The 25867-nt window shown below is 34.1% G+C and overlaps 1 protein-coding gene across 6 annotated transcripts in view; it reads left to right on the top strand.

Annotated features, from left to right (window-relative positions):
- The first annotated feature begins 20310 nt into the window (after nucleotides 1–20310).
- The window catches only part of Pde6 (phosphodiesterase 6), an 840004-nt gene continuing 834447 nt past the window's right edge, over nucleotides 20311–25867 (top strand). For all 6 annotated transcript variants that reach the window (XM_069822899.1, XM_069822895.1, XM_069822898.1 and 3 more), the window contains exon 1: nucleotides 20311–20567. The gene's annotated coding sequence lies outside the window, so the exon portion shown is untranslated. The remainder of the gene's footprint in view (nucleotides 20568–25867) is intronic.

Below are 25867 nucleotides of genomic sequence, written 5' to 3'. Positions count from 1 at the left end.
CAAAAAATTGTATTCAAACTCCCATATTTACACAAAACAAACATGGGAACTGAGAGCTTGGAGTTGGTTCTAAATTGCAAAACACTGCACTATGGATTCTGTTTTTGGTGGTTGGTTTAGATTTCTCTATAGGGCAGCACGTTACAGATTGGAGTTGGTTCTATTTTGTATAAGAAACTATAGACATTAAGACACTTTGCAATAGAAATCCAGATATTCATAAAATGGTGGTTGGTTCCATATTGCATAAGCGCATCCAATTAACCCTCTCTAACACTTCACTCATTAAGAGATAGGGTCTACAGCAACATTCCGCACTAAGGGCAGCCACAACCACATTTGCAACGTGGCGTCCAACGGAGTCCATGCATTCATCTATAAAAACCCATATCTTCTTATTTTGTAATTCACACTTCACTTCACGCAGACATTTCTAATATGCCTATTACACATACTTCTTCCGCAGTGTTCCTTCTTTAGGAATTTGTCTTCCAGTGTACTTTTCTGAAAAGTCACGGAGTTTCGCGTTTTCTAATTTGTTTAACGGAATATTTGAAGCAATAAACGCGTCAAACATATCTTCGAAATGTTCGTTCAAGAAGTTGTGAAGGAGATTCCTGCTTAAATTCTGTTGTCTGTTACATGCGCGTTTATGCTTATTGCTATTTATATGCTTCTTAACGTTGCATGCCATGTCGACTGCCAATTTCACGTGACACAATTCACAAAAAAAGTTCATTACCATGGATGGAAAACAACATTTTCTCCATATTGAACATATTTCCTTAATGCTTCTATCTTGCGTACTTTTGGTCTCGGCATTCTGAAGACCCGTGTCGATTGCTTTTGACTGCGTTGTACTAAGCTACGCCGGCACTACTCCTACCTGCACAGTGATGCGTGCGACAGTCCTCGGGTCATAAACATTAGCTATACTACATCGCGCGTTTCCCTGTAAGCAATACTTTCTCCGGGGTCTAGTTATAATACAGGGACATCATTTTATTTTTACTTCAATTTTTATTGTACCTGAGTTTTTTAATGTACTTCACTCCCACCCCTTCTACTAAGGAAGTTCCAACTCCACACAGAACCAAGACCGCAGATAGTAAGCAGTACTGAGTTACTGAGTATAGTACGTTCCAGAAATATGTTCGCGTTTTCCAGTGACGAAAGAGCTTTCAATATTGAATCATATTTTCACACAGGTACTGTCCGTTTGCCTACGTCGCATCCCGATTTCCCCCACCTGCTTCTGCTCGCCTCTCTGTAATAGCTGGGCTGTCTTAGCTCTTTTCTGAAAACATTAATTTCTCTTAGGAATTGGAAATTTACGTAATATTATACAGCTGTTTAATTTAACTTAAATAAAAGGGCATCGTTAAGTAATTAACTGTCACGTGATTTCCTCCCTTTCTACAATCCTGCGGCATAACCACTTGGACGGACAGTAGATAGCATGTCTGAGTAATTTTATATTTTCGGGTCGGGCAGAAGTGAAGATTGAATTTACAGTACGTAGAGTAGGTACAGAATTATTTCAACATGAGTTACTAGTACGAAGGACGAAACTGGCAATTGGAATTAGATGCAATAGTCTATAGTGCGACAATATGCACAAAGGAACTGAAGCCTGTATCGAAATGAACGGCCACCATTTTCAAAATTGTGTTTAAATATTCATATTGTGATTATTTTTCAATTCAACTTCTTTCTCTATATTGTACGCTAATGTGCTGTAGACAGTATAATATACACTGCATAATGAATACGTTCGCATGGATAACTCACTTCGTGAGTAAAAACACTTATTCTTAATACAGTACTGTACTTTGATTAAAGAAAAACCTAATGAAAATTATCAAACTCAAAATCGCGATGGATGAACTACTTTTCTTTTATCCTATACCTAGTAGAGTGATTTGTGTTTTACGCCAGTATCATCGAACTCCAGTCTTGGAGGGGGGAGCAAGCGGTGTTTCCGGTTCTCTAAAGGTATAGACAGGTTAATATTAAAAATGTTAGTAAAAATAAAATGATGCCCTGTATAATAGATTAACATAGTGCTACTGGAAGATGCAAGCTGCAGTATGTAATAGTTTACATTAATAGCATTCAGCTCAGTACTCTACATTACAGCGTATAACACAATATGATAACACACAATAATAGTACATTATGTAACGAGCCTATAATGATAGTAATTAAGATGTGAGTATGTTTGTTTATGAAACGAGCGCAAGCGAGTTTCATAATTTTCATACGAGCGTCTTAATTACCATTATAGGCAAGTTTCATACGACTTTTTATGTTCGACCATATTTCTAACTTGAAATTATTCAGAAGTATTCATTTTATTCGTATCTGACTGAAGATCGGAAGTGACCTTGTGTATAGCTCGTAAATTGTGAGATGTGCGCAGACGCGAAAGTATTTATTTTTTCCGAGGAACAATAATGTCATTGACCTTGATGTAATCTAGAGAATAACATGAACTAATTTTGATATAACCTGGAAATTGATTTAGAATTGAAAAACGAGATGACAAATTGAATTTATTTGAATATTATTTACAATTAACGCTAATTATTATAGTAACAGAACATAACCTTCTGCGACAGTATTGGATTTCCAGCCTCCATGACTTTTCGCTAATTCTCTTTCGATTGCATATCCGAGCATAATCGTAAACCTGAACTTTAATGAATAGTTGTACTTTAATGACATGCATTAAAGGACTGCTACCAGGTGTATAATTACTACATATCGGCATGGTCGAGCGTAAAATATTATATGACACTTCATTAATAATATACTTGTTCATTCATAGTGTTCTGCCCAAGGGCAGGTTTTTCACTGCAAACCCAGCATTTTCCAGTCTTTTCTATTTTCTGCTTTCCTCTTTGTCTCCTCATATGATCCATATATCTTCATATCGTCTATCATCTGATATCTTTTTCTGCCCCGAACTCTTTTTCCCGTTCACCATTCCTTCCAGTGCATCCTTCAGAAGGCAGTTTCTTCTCAGCCAGTGACCCAACCAATTCCTTTTCCTCTTTCTGATCAGTTTCAGTATCATTCTATCTTCACTCACTCTTTCCAACACAGCTTCGTTTCTTATTCTGTCTGTCCATTTCACACGTTCCTTCATTCTCCATATCTACATTTCATATGCTTCTAGTCGTTTCTCTTCACTTCGTCGTAATGCCCATGTTTCTGCCCCATACAATGCTACACCCCACACGAAGCACTTCACTAGTCTCTTCCTTAGTTCTTTTTCCAGAGGTCCGCAGAAGATGCTCCTTCTATTAAAAGCTTCCTTTGCCATTGCTATCCTCCTTTTGACTTCCTGGCAGCAGCTAATGTTACTGCTTATAGTGCCCTCCAAGTATTTGAAGCTGTCCACTTGCTTTACTGCCTCATTTAGAATTCGCAAGTTTAACTTCTTTACTTTTCTTCCTATGACCATGGTCATCGTCTTGTTGGCATTTATCTTCATTTTATACTGCTCACAGCTGTCATTTAGCCCCACTAGCATATCCCTTACTATCATATCCTCTTCTGCTAACAACGCCATATGTCAACAAATCTTATGCACTTTATTCTTCTTCCTCCTACTTTTACCTCGCCCATATTCTGAAAACAGTTCTTCACCAAATCCTCCAAGTGGATGAATGTAATCTATACTAATAATAAATCTGTAGCCGAAATTTTTCTGGTAATTTTCGATTTTCCAAAAATAATTGGTCCTAACATATACAATTAACCACTCTGAAACCGATAATCGCTTTTTTGAAATTTTTGTTTGTATGTCTGTCTGTCTGTCTGTCTGTCTGCCTGTCTGTCTGTATGTATGTTTGTTACCTTTTCACGCGATAATGGCTGAACGGATTTCGATGAAAATTGGAATATAAATTAAGTTCGTTGTAACGTAGATTTTGGGCTATATGGCATTCAAAATACATTATTTAAAAAGGGGGTTATAAGGGGGCCTGAATTAAATAAATCGAAATATCTCGCTTATTATTGATTTTTGTGAAAAATGTTACATAACAAAAGTTTCTTTAAAAATAATTTTCGATAAGTTTTATTCCTTGAATAATTTTCATAGGACTGATATTTAATGAGAAAAATGAGTTTTAAAATTAAAATAACTGCCATCTAAGGCCGTGTAGTGAATTAAAAAACAAATGACTTCGTCTATAAGGGGCCTTGGACAGCAACAATCGAAAGCTATGAAAGATAGCCTACAGAGAATGTTTCTGTGTTTGTATGAAGTAATATCGGAAGCTAAATTAACCGATTTGTATAATTAATTATTATTTCACCATTGGAAAGTGTAGTTTCCCTAGATGGACATAATGCTATAATGTTATTACAGTAACTTCTGATATAATATGATATAATATATTATAATATAATATAATATAATGTGATATTAGTACATTATGCAACGAGCCTATAATGATAGTAATTAACAGGGAACGGATTTATATGGACTAAAAATATATGAAATATGTAAATATATATGTAGTTATTTTTACCAAAATATGGAATTAAATATGGATTTTTACCAAAATATGGAATTAAATATGGACTTAAAATTATAAAAAAATGACTATGTACGTTAAATATTGGTACATTTTAATCAAACTAAACAAAAAATATAATGGACGTACCTTATCTTCCAATGTAGTTTCAACAAAACACAATTTTTATTGTCTGTTACCATAACAATAGGTTACAAACATTTCTTTCAAGTGCTGAAAAGTGAATCTTCTTCTATTGTCTCTGAGGATAGATTTATACTGACTAAAAGAGCGTTCGACGTCACAAGAAGTAACTGGTACATAATTCAATTTCACAATGTCTGCTGGGGATAAGTCCAAGTTAATCTTCACTGTTGATTCACCACTCATCACAGCAACAACCTTTTGTAGTTCTTCATATCCAGGGTTTTTTGAAAGTACAGTGTCCACCTTAGCTCTTACTGCATCTGCAACTTTACCTCTACCACGATTCAGTTGTTCCACAGTACTATTTATAATTTCAAAACTTTCAGATAGTGAAAGGTGCCTATTTTGGAGACTTTTGAGCGTTTTTATGATGCATGAAAATGTATGCTGAATGTGAGCTAAGTCATTCTTCACACTTATGTCACAGGTAACTGTTTTCGCAGTATCAATTGAGACTGCATCTTCAGAGTCCAATGCAAGGAGAACATTGTTAATAGAGTCTATATGTTCGGCATAATATTCAACTGCTTCTAGCCATGTACCCCATCTAGTTAAAATTGGCTTTGGTGGCAATGGAATTTCAGGGTACATTTCTTTCAACACATTAACTCTACTGGGAGCTTTGAGAAATACTTTTTTCACTGATGAAATCAACAAATCTACTTTAGGGAAATTGTCTCTGACCACTTCTGCCACACGATGAAATGCATGCGCCACACAAGTAAAATGAGTCAATTTAGGATATACAACAGATAATGCTTGTCCAGCTTTGACCATATAAGGGGCAGCATCGCTAATAAAGAATAACACATTATCGTACATAATACCCTTTGGCCACAGGATACCCATAGCTTCGTTGAACAGTTTAACTATAGTTTTGTTATTGCACTTTTCTAGAACATCACAATGTAAAAGAATTCGTTCAGAATATTGTTCACTTAACAAACCGATAACTACATTACCAACAAGTCTACCTTCTTTGTCGGGAGTCTCATCAATGGAAACCCAAATTGAACTATCTTTAATTTCATCTCTTATCTTCTGTATTGTCTCATCGTAGATGGATGGAGCATACGTCTTCCTAAGTGTTGACTCATCCGGGATTGTATGTTGAGTATATTTTTCAAGGAATTCCCTGAAGACCTTATTCTTTAGTTTGTAGAGAGGAATATCAGCAGAGATGAGAGAACGGCACAGGTCGATGTTAAACTCAGATCTTACATTCGATGTTGTTGGTTGTGTTAAAAACAATTGTCTCTGCTTGGAATTTAGTTGTTTGTTGGCCTGATGTTTACTAGTTGTAATGTGTTGTTGCACCAGGAACTTTTGTGTAGATGATACTGCACACTGACACAAATTACAAAATAATATTTTATTGTCAGTTGATAAACCATCTTCTTTAAATTCTGAAATGTAACTTGTTAGTTTTGATTTTAAATTGACTGAATGACGTACTTTTGGCATATTTACCGTCTTTATAGTATGATTTACAAAACTGAACCTATGTGTACTCTGACTGGCATTTAACTGTTGAGCTGCACAACTGAAGTCTGTTAAAAATTTTAAATTAAATTAATACAGTTTTGTAACTTACTTTCCCATTGTTGATAGGACTGCTAATTTTCAAATAACTCTGATGTTAAAGGGATTACTGAACATGTGTTTAAATCTCTATTGTTGAAATGTATTTTTAAAAGTTAATGGAATTTTGTTTTGTTTTATTGTTAAACCTAATATAACATGGACTGTTTTATATGAAATATGGAAAATATATGGAAATTAACGAAAATATGTACTAAACTCTAAAATATGGAAAAATATGGAAAATAAAAGTAGGATTTTTCAACCCTACACATTGTGAAACATAAAGATAATGCAAAATATAAATTATATTAGCTTTATAAGTAAATATGTATTTACATATAAATCCTTTCCCTGGTAATTAAGAATCGAGTATGGATATTTATGAAACGAGCGCAAGCGAGTTTCATACGACTTTTTATGCTCGACCATATTTCTAACTTGAAATTACCGGTATTCAGATGTATACATTTTATTTGTATCTGACAAGATCGGAAGTGACCTTGTTCTAGGTCGTGAATTGTGAGATGTGCGCAGACGCGAATGTATTGATTTTTTTCCGAGGAACAATAATGTCATTGACCTTGACGTAGTCCCGTTAAACTTGATAATATTATAATATTATAACCTTGATTATTGAATTCGACATTGAAAAACGAGATGAAAAATTGAATTTATTTGAATATTATTTACAATTAACGCTAATTATTATAGTAACAGATCATAACCTTCTGCGACAGTATTGGATTTCCAGCCTCCGTGACTTTTCGCTAATTCTCTTTCGATTGCATATCCGAGAATAATCGATACTTGCGGTTTTTTACCGGTACAAAGCTGACTTGTCATTGGCTGAACACATGTAAGCTGAGTTTTCATTGGCTGAAGACCTGTACTTTAATGAGTAGGTGTACTTTAATGACATGCATTAAAGGACTGCTACCAGGTGTATAATTAGTACATTTCGGCATGGTCGAGCATAAAATATAATATAATATAATATAATATAATATAATATAATATAATATAATATAATATAATATGTAATATTATATAATATAATTTAAGTTATTTGAAAGGTTCAGAACCATAGTGGGCCAAGAGCCATTTACTTAATACGTAGAAAACAAGGGTTAAAATTAAGTTATTACCATAATTCAATAGAAATCTATAACAAGTGAAATAAAATATAGACATTAAATCTAAATGATGTCAATCTTCATTAAACTATGGTTGCATGTAATAAAAATTAAGAAACATGTTAAAGGAATTGTCATTGCACCAAATGAGTGTCTCTGGACCAAAATGATGGCATTTTAATTATTTGGATGCAATTTAAATTAAGTAACATATTAAACGATTTATCCTTCTACTCGTATCAAACACGAATGTTCCCTGGATCAAATGTCCTATTTTAATTATCTAATTACTTTATATTTATTGCTAACGGGTGCTGCGGAGCGAACGGGTACGGCTAGTTATTATTATTATTATTTATTATTATTATTATTATTATTATTTATTATTATTATTATTATTATTATTATAAACTGATAATTGTGTCGCGATATCATGGGCGTTCAGTGAAGTCATAAGCACTGGTATAAGTAAAGGGTAGCAAACGATATATCACCATGGTTGCTGTAGCAACCGAATGTTTACTCTCAATGTATACCAGATGGATACTCCTAGAAGTCTCATCTCATCGGAGATATACCGGGTTTTCAGGATATCAGGAATGGAAGAGATGTTGATTATCGTTGCTTGAGTTTATCTTAACAGGAATTCTAATAGAGATGTTTTCACGCATAAAACTTGAGACTGTATCTCCGATACGCATGCACGGATTTTCTGAATTTATCCTCCTACGTGCACTTGATTGATTGAACGCAAAACATAACTTTCGAGGCCAAAGACTTCTACTCTGCACAGTAGACAGTGAACACATGTTTCAGGTGGAGAATTTTAATCTGACACATGGGACTTGTAAATTACATCACTTTTAGAATTAAACTGTAGCTTGATCTCGATTTATTTACATTATGTCTCTGATTGCGTAATGGATTCTAGAAGAGAAGTGGGCGAAACCCGTCTACTGGGAGGTACAACACTAGGTAATATATTTCTCTTTTCAGTTACAGACAGCTCCGAGGTGAATGGAAGGCTGGATAACAAGAAAAGAAAACACCGGAGACAAGCGAAATACAGCAGAATCCCGCCGCCCAGGTAAATACAATCACATCAGGATTGATGTACAAATATCGGAGTGTAAAATTGACATTAATTTTTGTGTCTCCGAAATGTTAAATTTTCCAGGATTTCTGTAGTGTTCTGTAACGGCATATTCATGAACTTTTAAGAGACGCAGTAAGTAACGTCTACCCGGGAAAACGCAAGTAATTCTACTAGATAGATAGATAGATAGATAGATAGATAGATAGATAGATAGATAGATAGATAGATAGATAGATAGATAGATAGATAGATAGATAGATAGATAGATAGATGGATGGATGGATGGATGGATGGATGGATGGATGGATGGATGGATGGATGGATGGATGGATGGATGGATGGATGGATGGATGGATGCATGGATGGATGGATGGATGGATAGATAGATAGTTTATTTTGCAAAAACATGTGGAACATGTATGGCATCGTCATATACAATTTAAAATACATGATATCATACAATGGATATAAATTAAGATACATGAATATTAAAAAACTCATCGACATCATACAATGGATTTGCCAGTAATATAGTCCTAATTCGTGTCCTAAACACTCGGGATAGAAGATTCCTTATATCAACAGGTAAACTATTAAATAATTTGAAAGCAAAGAATAGAAAACTATTTTGAGTAATACTGTATTTACATTTGTCAATATATAAATTTGTATTATTTCTTGTAGCATATTTATGAACAGAAGTACATGCTATGTAATTATTAATGTTATTCCGAATGTAAAGAAGACAGGCCAATACATACATAAACGGCAATGTCAAGATTTGTGACCTCATAAAAAGAGGTTTACAATGAGTCGTATTTGGTACTCCATAAATTAATCTTAAAGCTTTCTTTTGTAATATGAAAAGCGCTTGAGCAGAAGTATGGTGACCCCAAAGAATAATACTATAATTTAAATGACTTTGTATATGGCTATGAAATATTGTAAACAATACCTTGTTAGGTAAATTATTCCTTAACAACCTTAACATATATAGGCCTTTACTTAATTTCTTAGCAACATAGTCAACATGAGTTTTCCATCCCATTCTAGGCTCAAGAAAGATGCCCAGAAACCTAACAGCAGTATTACTAACAGTAGTAAGACGATTAATACCAAAGTTTAATTTAACAGTTTTGTTAGAATTAATCATAAGGTTATTCGCACTGCACCAATCAACAATCCTACTTGATACATCAGCAAGTTCCATAGACAATATGTCACAATTTTTATGAATAGTATTAACTGCTAAATTATCAGCAAACATGAAAGACTCAGAAAATTCATCCCGAATATAGTCTGGAAGATCATTAACATAAATAATAAACAATAAAGGTCCCAAAATTGAGCCTTGAGGCACACCATGTTTTAATACCTGATACTGTGACCTTTTACCATTTGCCAAAACAGATTACTATCTTCCATCAACATTAATACACTTTTGCCAGTGACTTTAAATAATACTATAATACCATTCAGTACTACGGTTAAAAACTTAGGTTTCCATTTCGACTCGAATCTCAGCTGGAATGCACAGGTAAAATATGTCTGTAAGAAAACTTTCTCAATCTTGCATTCTCTGAAAAGACTGAAAAATTTCTTTCCTTCTAAACTGAAACAGATCTTGATACAGACCCTGGTGATGCCTTACTTTGACTATTGCGACGTTTTGTATAGTGATCTTAGTGTTGAATTGTCATTGAGGCTTCAGCGTGTTCATAACGCTTGTGTTCGTTTCATTTTTAACAGCCGTCGCTATGATCATGTCTCCGAGTATTTCTTTCAATTATCTTGGCTTCGTTTACGGGAGAGACGTTCAGTTCATTCACTCTGTTTGCTGTATCAGATTTTAAATAATTCCACACCTATTTACCTAGTTCCTCGCTTCACACTTTTAGCATCCCACCACAACCGTGATACACGTTCACAGCATAACCATGTTCTATCAATTCCACTCCATCAAACATCTCTCTACTCTGCTTCCTCCACAATACACACAGCTCGTTCCTGGAATTCCTTGTCACAGGAAGTCAGGAGCAGTCGGAGTCTAAAATCTTTTAAGTACACTCTACTTAGAAATGTCTTTAATGAACAGAACTAGACTCTTGCGGAAGTTTCTGAATAGTCTTAAATGACCAAGTTGTTATTTTTTTCTCCTCTCTCTTCTTCTTTTTTTTTCTCTCTTTTTTTTTTTTGTTATCTTCATATATTACTTAATCATTTGTGTTTGTATGCCATTTAGTAGGACTTTGCTAATCAACATTTTATGTCTTGTCACCCATATGCATATTAGTATATTAACTGAATAATATATCTCAAGTAAATTAATCGTTCAATTTGTCTCGGGCATTTTAGATCTTATAAATTGTGTGTTTGTGTGTGTGTGTGTATTCCCCTTATGATATGTAACTGATTTTGATTATGTGTAATTTTCTACTTTATTTTATATATTATGTAACTGATCTTGACCATTTGTAATTTTATATTATGTAACTGATCTTGTCTATTGTAATTTCCTACTATATTTTATGTAATTTCTAAGTTATTTTCTTTTGTGTTGTTTTGTAATAAAATTTTGTATCTCATGTATTTGTATTATTGAAACCTGGTTGAGTGGAAGAGAAGGCCTCATGGCCTTAACTCTGCCAGGCAAAATAAACCTACTACTACTACCTTAAGTCACTTCGAGTTCGGACATTTACCTTCTTTACTTTGTAAACTAGAATAGTCAACTGTCTTTCCTGCACGTTGCGAATAATGTGGCATTTGCAATTCGCATCAGTCAATCAGATTGTCGTCTGGTAAAGTTATAGAGGGGTGTTGAGGTTAAGATAAGACTTTAGCTGTAACATGTTTTGGTCAATAGTTCACGAACCATCGACAGTAATGTATGAACTTTCGAGTTTCGTCTCGTAACTCTCGTGTGCTTCGTGTCTCGCTCATCATCTCGAAATATATTGGTCGACGTGAAAATATTTCGTAACTTTGAATAACATACATCATTCAAATAAATAACATTATAAATGTTTAAATGAGACAAAAAGACAAAACAAAACAAAAAGTATCGTAGTTTCATTTTGGAGATGCCGATAAGCTCACTGTATTATAATATCAATTTTTGTTTTCCGCCTGTGCTTATCTTAATATTTGGATTTATGTTAACGTTTTCGACACTCGGTGTGTGTCATCTTCAGATATGGGGTCTATGTCATTGTGTGTTGTGAAGACCTAGCTTCTTAATTATGTTGTGGGTTGTTCACTTGTGTATGACCTTTCATGATTTCTTAATTTAGCTAAAATTACTATAAGCAGTGTGTGGTTGGTTGTTATGATTCTGTTAAATTCTATCTTTTGAAAACCCATATAGGACAATAGAAAATTATGTTAAAACCATTATTATGACACATAAATATAAACAAGTAAAATATATACACTATAAAAACACTGTAAAACACTGTATACACTATATCACTTTTATCACATATATGGTTGGCTGTGTTAGCCTGTTATATCGTTAAAATTGGGTTGTTTTTACAGTTCTTTGTAAAAACTGTCTTTTTGACGCACTTTCACTGATTTTCCATAGTATTGTATGTTGGAGTTTTTGATGTTGTTCAAGTGGACTACTGTGAATCGTGGATGCTGTTATTGAGTACTTAGACGTATATAATACAAGCTATTTTCTGTTGAGTCCGCTGTCTAGTATGGCCATGCGTGTAATTTTAGCTGATGTTGGAGTGTTCCTATGTGGTGCATGGCTGAGACTAGACAGCGGACTCAACAGAAAATAGCTTGTATTATATACGTCTAAGTACTCAATAACAGCATCCACGATTCACAGTAGTCCACTTGAACAACATCAAAAACTCCAACATACAATACTATGGAAAATCAGTGAAAGTGCGTCAAAAAGACAGTTTTTACCAAGAACTGTAAAAACAACCCAATTTTAACGATATAACAGGCCAACACAGCCAACCATATATGTGATAAAAGTGATATAGTTTTTTACAGTGTTTTTATAGTGTATATATTTTACTTGTTTATATTTATGTGTCATAATAATGGTTTTAACATAATTTTCTATTGTCCTATATGGGTTTTCAAAAGATAGAATTTAACAGAATCATAACAACCAACCACACACTGCTTATAGTAATTTTAGCTAAATTAAGAAATCATGAAAGGTCATACACAAGTGAACAACCCACAACATAATTAAGAAGCTAGGTCTTCACAACACACAATGACATAGACCCCATATCTGAAGATGACACACACCGAGTGTCGAAAACGTTAATATAAATCCAAATATTAAGATAAGCACAGGTGGAAAACAAAAATTGATATTATAAAAAGTAGCGTAGTTATCAAAATGTTCTGGTTCTAATATCAGATATTATCTATGGTTGTATAAATAGAAAAAATTCTCAAATAGATTTGCATTTTTAAGAAACATAAAACATAACGTTAACCCTTTCTTACCTATAGATACCATATGGCAATAATTAACTTTATAGCATTTATATACTTGTGTGTTACATATGAAGGTAAATTTTGCTGGATAACTTCTATTTCAATACATTTTCATCAATATAGTTTTGTTTCAAATCTTGCCACTCCTGTAACTTGGTCACTGAATTGGTCCTAATACAGCTATTTGTTTCAACATGGATTGCTTGTAAATTTAATTTGGGTTAGAAAGGGTTAAATAAAGTTTAAGAAGGAAAAGGGCCTAGTAATTAAATAAAGATTGGGGAACGGATTATTATACACTAAAAGGTAGAGATGAAGTTTCAAATAGGCTACTTGATTATTTATACATACACAGGGTATTTCCGGGCTGGTATTACAAACTTTCAGGGGTGATGGGGAAGGACACATGTATCAATTTGAGATAAGGAACCCTGGTCCGGAAATGACTGAGTCGAAAGTTATAAGCAAAAATAGTTGTGTGGAAATGGAATTGTAATTTGGCACCACGTGCCCTCTTTCCCTTAACCTCTGGAACAGTCGTAGAAAGATGGTATGGGCCGGATGTCTCCTACGTGGGTACTTGTCCCGATACAATCTGTGAGCTTGTCTACTGTTCCCATTGGCTTATCCGTATTCGAAAATCAGGTTTGCATATTCCGCTCTCGTGTACTCCTCCATTTCACTAGGACTGATCGACTGGACACTGCAACTTGTACACATACACTGCTGTCTACAGACGTGCATATCAGGACCGACCATGTCCGTTACACATTACGCCATCTGCATTGCTTTAGTGTAGTTTCTTGTACCCACCCCTCAGACAGTGCACTGAATGGAATACTGTAAGTAGACAACGTAAACAACGTCAGATGAATACAGTATGTGTAAGATGTACAGATAAATGCACATAAATGAGGTGTACAGAGGAATAAAATTATTTCATTTCCACACAACTATTTTTGCTTGTAACTTTCGACTCAGTAATTTCCGGACCAGGGTTCCTCATCTCAAATTGATACATGTGCCCTTCCCCATCATCCCTGAAAGTTTGTAACACTAGTCCGGAAACACCCTGTATAACAATTGCCAAAACAGATAAAAGTTCAGTCTGGTATAAACAACTGTCCGACGTCCGAGAGTTCACCACTCCAGATGTCTTGGACGTTCTCTTGATTCACTCACAAACAGTGAACAACGTAGGTAATATTGTCGTGCGGGTTTTCGGCTTTGCAGGCGCTGTTACTTTTGCTTTCTCGATAGTTGTTCAACTCTACAATCTGCCTTCTCTATTGGAGTCCCCTCACCAATATATAATTTTGAAGGGTCTAATCTATCAAGGTATATTTTATATTATATTGTAATCAAGAAAACATTTTATAATATTTTTCAAATCTGTAGGAAGGCTAATATTTTTAGAACTTACATTCTTCTCCTGTTGACCATAAAGTTTTATGTATATATAATATATATATATATATATATATATATATATATATATATATATATATATATATATATATATATGTTGTCGTAGTTACATTGATATTGCTAATTCCTTGAGCTTATTGTCAGTCTCCTTTGATCAAGTTGCATATTTGTAGAAATTTTATCTCTTAAGTCCATTTTGAAATTTTTCATTTTATATATGAGCATAGATGTACAGTATGAGTAAGAGCGTACTATAGGACTAACAAGTGATGACTCTAACCCCGTACTTTTTTAATTGAACGTTTTTAAAAAACGAATCGAACACTGTGAAATGGTTTTGCAACGGACGTTCACAGAGGTCGAGATTGTGTATGTTGTTGTTATGTTATCAAAAGCCATTTCATTTTTTGTTATCAAAAGTCATACAATTTTTAAATTCATGTTATCAAAAGCCGTTTCATTTTTAAATTCATGTTATCAAAAGCCATTCCATTTTTTGTTATCAAATCCATTTCATTTTTAAATTCATGTTATCAAAAGCCATTCCAATTTTTGTTATCAAAAGCCATTTTATTTTTAAATTCATGTTATCAAAAGCCATGTAATTTTTTTGTTATCAAAAGCCATTTCATTTTTAAATTCATGTTATCAAAAGCCATTTCATTTTTAAATTCATGCTATCAAAAGTCATTTCATTTTTAAAATCATGCTATCAAAAACCATTTCATTTTTAAATTCATGTTATCAAAAGCCATTTCATTTTTAAATTCTTGTTATCAAAAGCCATTTCATTTTCAAAATCATGTTATAAAAGCCATTTTATTTTTAAACTCATGTTATCAAAAGCCATTTCACTTTTAAATTCATGTTATCAAAAGCCATTTCATTTTTAAATTCATGCTATCAAAAGTCATTTCATTTTTAAATTCTGAAGACTATTGAGCGTAAAAGTATTAAATTTAATCCCAATTTTTTGTCTCTCATTGCACGAACATTAAAAAAAGATTACTACACTTTTATTTTTAAATACAACATTAGTGGTTCAGACATAAAGCAGATTTAAATGCATAATAATAACCTCCAAACAGCAACAATATTGTACTTTAAACATTGCATACACTAGTTTCGTTTACAGTTCCTGACACATCATAAAACGCTGTTTATGTAGACACATTTCAGCTCAGGTACATACGAAGAAATATTAGGACAATCGTCTCTCAGAAAACATTTTCTAAGAAAGAACTTCTTAGAGAATTTCGTTAAAACGAAACAGAGGTACGGAGTATTTCTACTGAATTTATCCTGACAGCTGATATCTAACAGCAACCTTGCTTCTCTTTGATCAGTTCTTAGAACTTTCCATCACACAGTTTTCGGAATGTTTGATAACCATGTCATATCCTCTCGTTTGTAAAAGCGATGCTGGGTACTATCTGACATCATGGGCTGATCTTGTTGTGACGTCATTCATGTTCTGAATTTAGGGATATTTTTCATTTTGGATATTGTTGAGGAAATTTTGAGTTAACATTGAGTACACTTATTACAATTATTTTCCTACAATTTGTACCGCACAATTCAGTTTGTCTAATGATACCTACCAAAAATAAATAATCAAATAATAATAATCAGTTAGAGCTTAAAGACATTTTGATTATTAGATTATTTACTACCTGAGGTTCGAAAATTAAGAGCTTTTGGAGGGGTTCGGGCCCTGGATAAGTGGATTTCGATACCACCATAAAAACTTGAATCGCAATGAAAGCATTAGGCCTATAAAGATTTTTATGCGCAACCATGCCGAAATGTAGTAATTATACACCTGATAATAGCCCTTTAATGCACCTCATTAAAGTACACCTATTCACTATAATTCAGTTGTTCAGCCAATGAGAAATCACCATTGTACCATTATAAAACCGCAAGTATCGATTATTCTCGGATATGCAATCGAAAGACAATTAGCGAAAAGTCACGGAGGCTGGAAATCCAATACTGTCGCAGAAGGTTATGTTCTGTTACTATAATAATTAGCGTTAATTGTAAATAATATTCAAATAAATTCAATTTGTCATCTCATTTTTCAATTTTAAATCAATTTCCAGGTTATATCAAGACTAATCTTCATGTTATTCTCTAGATTATATCAAGGTGAAAGACAATGGTTTCTCGTAAAAAATCAATACTTTCGCGTCTGCGCACATCTCACAATTCAGGTCAGTTCCGCTCCTCACTTACATAACAATAACATGAATACTTATGAATAATTTCAAGTTATAAATATGGTCGAGCATAAAAAGTTGTATGAAACTTGCCTATAATGGTAATTAAGACGCTCTTTTGAAAATTATGAAAGTCGCTTGCGCTCGTTTCATAAACAAACATACTCGCGTCTTAATTACTACCATTATAGGCTCGTTGCATAATGTACTATAATTATATTTTAAATAAAATATATTTAGTATGATTGCAGTATTCTGAGATGGACGCTGATGAGGTCATATTGATGTTTAGCTATAGAAATAGATTGCACTGCAGTGAGTGACGGCTTCATTTTTATATATTGTAATGATAATAACAAATCGGCGTGTTGAGGAGAAGCGGGCAACACACATCAATTGAAATAGCTGACAAAGGCTGAATTAAACAGATGAAACGCTAGAATAAAAAACGTTAATTCGATTACATGCTCCGCAGTCCCCGTGAACGGTACAGCAGTGCGTCTATCGAAATTTTAATTGCACATTAGCAGTTCGCACGCTCCACCCAGTTCTGTCAGCGGCAGCTTAATGCAGGAGAGGCTCGCGATCTCAGCCGCTCTCATTTGTCATGGCTGTAACATTTCTGCGAATATTAACGTAAACATGTGTTGGACTATCAAATGAATTTTATTGTAATTTAAAGCTACGTACAAATGCAGTATGCGCTACGTTATGAGTTTTGATCTGAATACTTGGGACTTCCAATCTCAATACCACTGAATATTAATATATTATAAACACTTAGGATAATAATTTACTGTATAACGTTAAACATTTAAACATATAATATGCATTATCACTACTACTACTACTACTACCGCTACTACTATTACCACCACCACTACTACTACTACTGCTACTACTACTACTGCTACTACTACTACCACTACTACTACCACTGCTACTACTACTACCACTGCTACTACTACTACTACCACTACTATCACTACTACCACCACTACCGCTGCTACCACTACCACTGCTACTACTACTACCGCTACTGCTACTACCACTATTACTGCTACCACTGCTACTACTACTGCTACTACTACTATTACCACTACTACTATCACTACTACCAATGCTACTACAGCTACCACTACCACTGCTACTACTACCACCACTACTACTACCACTGCTACTACTACTACTACTACTACTACTACCACTTCCACTGCTACTACTACACCACTACCACTGCTACTACTACTACTACTACTATCGGTACTACTACAATTACTATTACCACTGCTACTACTACTGCTACTACTACTACCACTACTACTATCACTACTACCACTGCTACTACTACTGCTACTACTACTACTACCACTACTATCACTACTACTACCGCTACGTCTACTACCACTATTACTACTACCACTATTATTACTACCACTGCTACTACTACTACTACTACTACTACTACTACTACTACCACTACTACTATCACTACTACCACTGCTACTAGTACTACCACTACTACTACCACTGCTACTACTACTACTACTACTACCACTACCACTGCTGCTACTACTACTACTACTACCACTGCTACTACCGCTACTATTATTACCACTGCTACTACTACTACTACCGCTACTACTACTACCACTGCTACTACTACCACTGCTACTACTACTACTACTACCGCTACTACTACTACTACTACTACTACCACTGCTACTACTACTGCTACTACTACTACTACTACTACCACTGCTACTACTACTACTACCGCTACGTCTACTACCACTATTACTACTACCACTGCTACTACTACTGCTACTACTACTACTACCACTACTACTATCACTACTACCACTGCTACTACTACTACTACTACTACCACTGCTACTACTACTGCTACTACTACTACTACCACTGCTACTACCGCTACTATTACTACCACTGCTACTACTACTACTACTACTACTACTACCGCTACTACTACTATCACTGCTACTACTACTACCACTGCTACTACTACTACTACTACTACCACTGCTACTACTACTGCTACTACTACTACTAACACTACTACCACTACCGCTACTACCACTACTACCGCTACTACTACTACCACTACTGCTACTACTACTACCGCTACTACTACCACTACTGCTACTACTACTACCGCTACTACTACCGCCACTACTACTACCACTGCTACTACTACTACTACCGCTACTACTACTACCACTATTACTACTACCACTGCTACTACTACTACTGCTACTACTACTACCACTACTACTATCACTACTACTATTACTACTACTACAACTACCACTACCACTGCTACTACTACTACTACTACCACCACTACCACTGCTACTACTACTACTACACTACTACCACTTCTACTACTACTACTACTACTGCTACTACTACCACTGCTACTACTACTGCTACTACTACCACTGCTACTACTACTACCGCTACTACTACTACCGCTACTACTACTATTACTACCGCTACTACTACTACCGCTACTACTACTACCACTACTACTACTACAACTACCACTGCTACTACTACTACTACTACTACTACCGCTACTACTACCACAACTACCACTGCTACTACTACTACTACTACCGCTATTACTACTACTACTGCTACTACTACTACTACTACGACAACACCATGTATTGTGGGTCCCTATCACCACGGCATGGCGCGTCCTCAGGTTGCGGATAGAGGAGACAAGCTGTGCTGAAAAGGAATTAAAACTATAGTCAGTTGTGAACAGCGCTACAGATATTGAAACACTTCCTCCCTCTCAACAATTATATCTCTCATTGTACATGGCAATGATCTTGCATTTCCCTATTCAGAACAAGCCAGGTAAAAGGGTTGTCCAGAGCAACACAACCTTATGTTCACTCGCTACTTGCTACAGCGTTCCACGATATCATAATTTACGTATTTTAAAATGTACGATGTTATGAAAAACTATTCAAAATATAGCAAAATTGTATTTGACTTTTTTGTTGCTCTTTACTAAAGGAATTATCCACCAGAATTAATGATATTATTTACGATTCACCCTGTATAGTTCCGAAACGTTGAAAATATCAAGTTCCACAAATATTGCATATTTCTTTGAAGATCTGTAGTAAACTAATTTGGAACAATCTTTTAGCAAAAGAATTATGTATAGCATATTTTATAAGTTTTCATTAAAACAATTTTTTAAGCACTATAATATCAAATTTTATTTCAAATCCCAAATATGCTTAACAATCAAAACCATGTTCATAATATGTCACGAACAGCATAAACGCTTCATGCATTTGTAGTAATACGATGAATTCCCTTTCACTTTCTTTCAGCCATACATAAACTCCAATATCGCAGCTATAATATACAATTCCTCTCGCCAGATTTTCCCTCGCAACGCTGACAATTTAGAATTATTTGTCTCACTGCACACTTGTTCGTGCAGGTAACTGCATTATCGACTTTATCCTTTACCTCAAAGCTTTTGAACTTTGCGTTTGAAACTGGGAGCGCGTGCGCTCTTTCGGTCTTAGAATCAGTGGGTTTCTGAGGGGTGGGGATGTGACGAGGGATGCAGGGGGTCGATTCAAGAGCTCATCTCGCAGCATCCCTCGTCACCCTGGCAACGGGCAGCAGCAACCAGGAGCTAGGGCCTGCCGGCCCGTCTGTCTGCTTGCAGTGGTCTGAACAGCAAGCGCCAGACTGGGCCTCACGCACCACAGTCGTGAAACAGACGCACAGTGCGTGCCGGGTGTCAATTGTTGTGCGTGTGCACACTTTTTCCTTGTTGATGACGATGCCAACTTCGGGGAAGGGAAAGGAAGACAAGCGTTGTTCATACTATAAGGTAGGAAATTATTTGCTACGAGAATGAAAACAACCTACTTTGTAAGGTAAACATTTGTAGTAGCTTCAAGTTTATCTTTGTAGTCATAGAATTCTAAGAAAAGCTTACGCAAGTTTGTGTCAATTGCAAAATAGTGCTACTGAAATTGTGTGACTTGTAGTAGTGACAATATCATGCGTTACTTTGTCGTTCAGGTTTTAAAATAGTAAAATAGTTTGTTTTTAATTCGAAATCAAAGTCGTTAGGTTTTAATTATAATATATTATAATATATGAAAGTATATTTCGTAAATACAATATTAAATAAAAGATAGACTTTTATAAAGTGAGGTAGTTCGTAAAAATATTAAATTATAATAATAAATACATTTTGTAGGATGCTTTGACGATAAGTGATCTTTATGTTTAAAAGAGTGACAGTTGAAAATTGATATTAAGGGGGGCAGAGGTGAATATTTCAAAATCCACACAATTTATCCGATTTGTTTGAAATTGATCATGAATACTAAGTATGTTATTAGTAATGGACGTACCAAGTTTCAACTTTGTAAATACAATAGTTCTGTAAATATTAATAATTTTATAAAACTTTATATCGTTTGATATAAAATGCTCCATGCACCATATTGTAAGAAATTTTCAATATTTCTTTTTATTTATATGTTCAAAGAAGGTATATAAATAATGATAAGTATTAGTTTATTATGGGAATATTATAGTAATACAGTTATCTTGGTTTTAATTTCATACCTTTAAGGGTACAAAATCAAAAACTAACATCGGAATATCAAATAAAAATAATAAAAATGGAAAAAACCAAATTTTCATTTTTTCTTCAGTTTTGTTCGAAAATTTCACCTCTGCCTCCCCTTAAAATAACATGTTTTCCTTAAAGGTAGTGAAATATAAATTTGATTGCACTAGCTAAATTCAAAGGAAGAATGTTTGCGAATTTGTAAAAACATCGAAATAGCATAACTGAATCTATTTGTCTGTTTTGTAGTGATAATACAATTAAAATAATGTGTTCATCTTTCAACCACGTCAAAGTATTATTAAAAAAAGTCCTAAGATGAATTAGATAAATATAATTTCTACTAATGTATGCCATCTATACAAAATTAATAACATGGAAATGCATGTAGATTTCAGCTCAGTTTCCTCACAAAATTTAATTAGCGTATACTGTTGTTACTAAATATGTGTTTTTATATGGACGCAATAGGTGGGCAATAAATGAGAAAAAAGACCATAATCTAAATAAATGAAATAGCATTTTCTAAGTATTGAAGGATACAGAATAATATGAATTAACGATGATTCTCGAGAAGGATTTGACATGTAAGTGACAAAATAAAAGACTGCAGATATAATTTTTTATGAGACATATGATCCATAGCGCACTGAAATTTCAAGGCAACCTCAACAATGACATCCGTAAGCCAATTCGTAAAAGAGAATATAGTACAAAGATACGTTAAGATTCATGAAAACAATAATTCGAATGAAGAATTTAACATGGACTTGCATGAGTCGCTTAAAACATAACATGCTCCTTATTCCGATAGCAATTTCGAATTTGAGTTAACGCTAATAAACAAATGTCCTTCAAAATGGAAGCGTTTCCTATAAATTTGCGGATGATACACAATTTGGTAGTAACTAATTCATTTTTCTTCCAGTTGGCCTACTTATTCAGACGTAAATATAGCGCATGCCGTTACAAACTCATAGAACCCAGCTTCGATTTTCCGTGACGAAACTGGGGCATTATCTCTTAATAGGGATTAGCTGTATTCTTCCTGTCTTGTAATATTTCGCGTTGTCCCAAAGCTAATGGTAACTGCGTGTTTATGTTGTCTTTCAATTTCTGAACACCTAATGCTTGTGAATGGCAAAGAAAATCATTATACATAGAAATGATTACCATCTTATGACGTTTTCTTTCGTGGCATTACGAAATAAAATAGGCATTAACCTAAATCGTTACGTGATTTTTCTTTGATCAGATATAAAAACAGGAGCTTTTTTTTTAATTGTTGGCGTTCAACGGCTTGCTGATATGTATTTCTTAACATTCTCGAATTATTTGAAGAGTCCAGCATCAGGCTAACATTGTCTTTATGACGTAACGAGTCCAACAGAGTAAATATCATTCAATTCTACGGCAATCTTTCTAAACTTTCTGAGATGTTGAGTTTTAAGTTTCGGTTCAAAATCAAAACTAAATTCTTCTTCTTTTCGGCCATATTCAACGTGAAAACATGAAATAAGTTCTACATTCTGAAATTTCTTTGGCGTTTAGGTTGAGTAAACTCCAAGGTCATAGTTAAGTCGGAATTATTTGCCAAAGGAGGAAATCCATGACTCTGTCGGGAATAGAACCCGCAACCTTCAGGCTTTGCAGCGTTATACCTTAACCACGACGCTATTGTGCGCCCCAATCATAACATGTACGTACTATAATTTTATATTTAATTAACACTAATTTAGAACGTTACATTCGTTTGAGGTGATGTAATAGGTCTATAGAAAGTCAACTAAGAGAATACAGGACATTAAAATAGGCCCAACAACGGTTATCAGTGACCGAAATTAGATTCGAACTCACAATTGTGGCAATCGCACTGGGTTACGATGTCTTTTCTACCATACAACATATTTTATATAATTATGGTAGAGGATACTAATAATAATAATAATAATAATAATAATAATAATAATAATAATAATAATAATAATAATAATAATAATAATAATAATAATAATAATAACAAATATAAATGATACTCGGGAGGAAATTAAACACAGAATAAATATGGGAAATGCCTGTTATTATTCGGTTGAGAAGCTTTTATCATCCAGTCTGCTGTCAAAAAATCTGAAAGTTAGAATTTATAAAACAGTTATATTACCGGTTGTTCTTTACGGTTGTGAAACTTGGATTCTCACTTTGAGAGAGGAACATAGATTAAGGGTGTTTGAGAATAAGGTGCTTAGGAAAATATTTGGAGCTAAGAGGGATGAAGTTACAGGAGAATGGAGAAAGTTACACAACATAGAACTGGACGCACTGTATTCTTTACCGGACATAATTAGGAACATTAAATCCATATGTTTAAAATGGGCAGGGCATGTAGCACGTATGGACGAATCCAGAACTGCTTATAGAGTGTTAGTTGGGAGGCCGGAGGGAAAAAAACCTTTAGGGAGGCCGAGACGTAGATGGGAAGATAATATTAAAATGGATTTGTGGGAGGTGGGATATGATGATAGAGAGTGGATTAATCTTGCTCAGGATAGGGAGCAATGGCGTGCTTATGTGAGGGCGGCAATGAACCTCCGGGTTCCTTAAAAGCCAGTAAATAAGTATAATAATAATGATAATAATAATAATAATGATAATAATACTAATAATAATAAGTACTGAAACGAATTAAATCGTATTTTATACAGGGTATCCCAAAAGATTTGACCCATACTTAAAGAGTGTATCGACAGGATCCTCAGTATCGACGGCGACCATCTTCTGACACTACAGTTTTGTCCGTCTGCTTATTATTATAACACTTAAAACAATGCAGTATGTCACCAATAGGTTTAAATTAGATGAAATTGCTTACACATAAATTAACACGATCATTTTTATCATTAGTGTTTAATATATTTCAACTAATAACAGAAATTATATATTTATTAAGAATGAAACTGTTTGGTACAAACTTAGAGAATGTGCTTGACCTGGCCTCCACCATCGTCAATGCAAGCATTGCATCGGCGAATGAAACTTTGACGCACCCTTTCCAAAATCCGACGCGTTTCGCTGTTCTGGTTAGCTGTAGCAAGCATTCTGGCTAATAGTTCAGCTGGATCATTCACAGTCTTTTGACATGGCCCCAGGAGAAATAGTATAGCGGTGTCAAGTCTGGGGACCGTGATGGCTAAACCGTAAAAATAATGCAGTCTCTGAGCTGTATTAATGTGTATTTCTCGATTTGATCTGTGACAACTAATGTAAGAGAATTTCTGTTTAAAGATTGTAATGAATGTATTTTCTTTGCAAATACACTGTGTAACTGGTTAATCGTACATAATATGTCCGCATTAAAGAATTCAATATTTCATCCCCCTCTGCTGATTGTAAAACAACACTGGGTTTAGCTGAAAACCGCTGATATTGTCAATTATGAGAATAATTTATGCTTAATCTGCATCATCATTTTCCCCGACATTTTTAACCGTCCCAATAATGATGCTATCTATTGAGAACTAGCGGAAATATTTCGAAGTTTATCAATTTTTTATGTTTCTTTGGCTGTTATTTATTCCGTGATTAGAAAGGTCGCTTACACGATCATAAAATCGTAGGTCAGATATCTTTGGATGTCAGTATACTATAAACTATCGCCCATAACTAGTGTGATAGTCTATTTTCTGATTAGTTACCTGAATTTCCTGTATTTTGTGTGGATGTATTTATTCATACTGCAAATGGGTATATACCCGGTGGCAGTGGTAACTAATTACACTAAATAATAAACACAATTAATAAAAATACACTTAATATTAAATTATTAATAATACTAGTCTACTAATAATAATTAATACTAATAAAACTAATAATAATAATAATAATAATAATAATAATAATAATAATAATAATAATAATAATAATAACAATGGTATAATAAAATTAATAGGGAGCATTCTAAATTACATGAAACACGATCACTTAAAATAATATTTAAAGTAAATCTAATTTGTATCTTAACCCTAAGTTCGAACTAAAACCCACGAGTATGATATGTTCATTCATGCACAAGTACCTTCCAGCACTACACTCATTTCGCTGTCAACTCACTCACTGCACTGGAACTACGACACATTTCACTGATACTATCCTGATTTCACTAACACTTCAAAAACATTTCACTATTCAAATACTTTGCACTGCCACTATAAACTATAAAGCTTCACTGACAGAAACACACTTCACTCTGACACAACACACTTGACACTTCACTGACACAACACTTCAAATAACAAAATATCAATTACACTCTTTAAATAGTGTGTACAATATATTGTCGTCTAATAGTAAAGTCCTTAAGGGTATATGTACGTGAACGACCACAAATATTATCAGAAAATGCAAGCTCTAAATTTCTAAAATTTTATAAGAAAATGAACTCACAATTGGACAAAAATTACAAGGTACCACAACAAGACTTATTAAGACTTAAATATTCGATAAAGTATAAAAAAGGTTACTAATAATATTTTTAATACCAGTTTTATGAT

This window comes from Periplaneta americana, chromosome 4 (assembly GCF_040183065.1).
Source record: "Periplaneta americana isolate PAMFEO1 chromosome 4, P.americana_PAMFEO1_priV1, whole genome shotgun sequence".
Taxonomy (NCBI): Eukaryota; Metazoa; Arthropoda; class Insecta; order Blattodea; family Blattidae; genus Periplaneta; species Periplaneta americana.
Note: the sequence above shows the minus strand (reverse complement) of the source record. Positions and strands in the feature narration are given on the sequence as shown.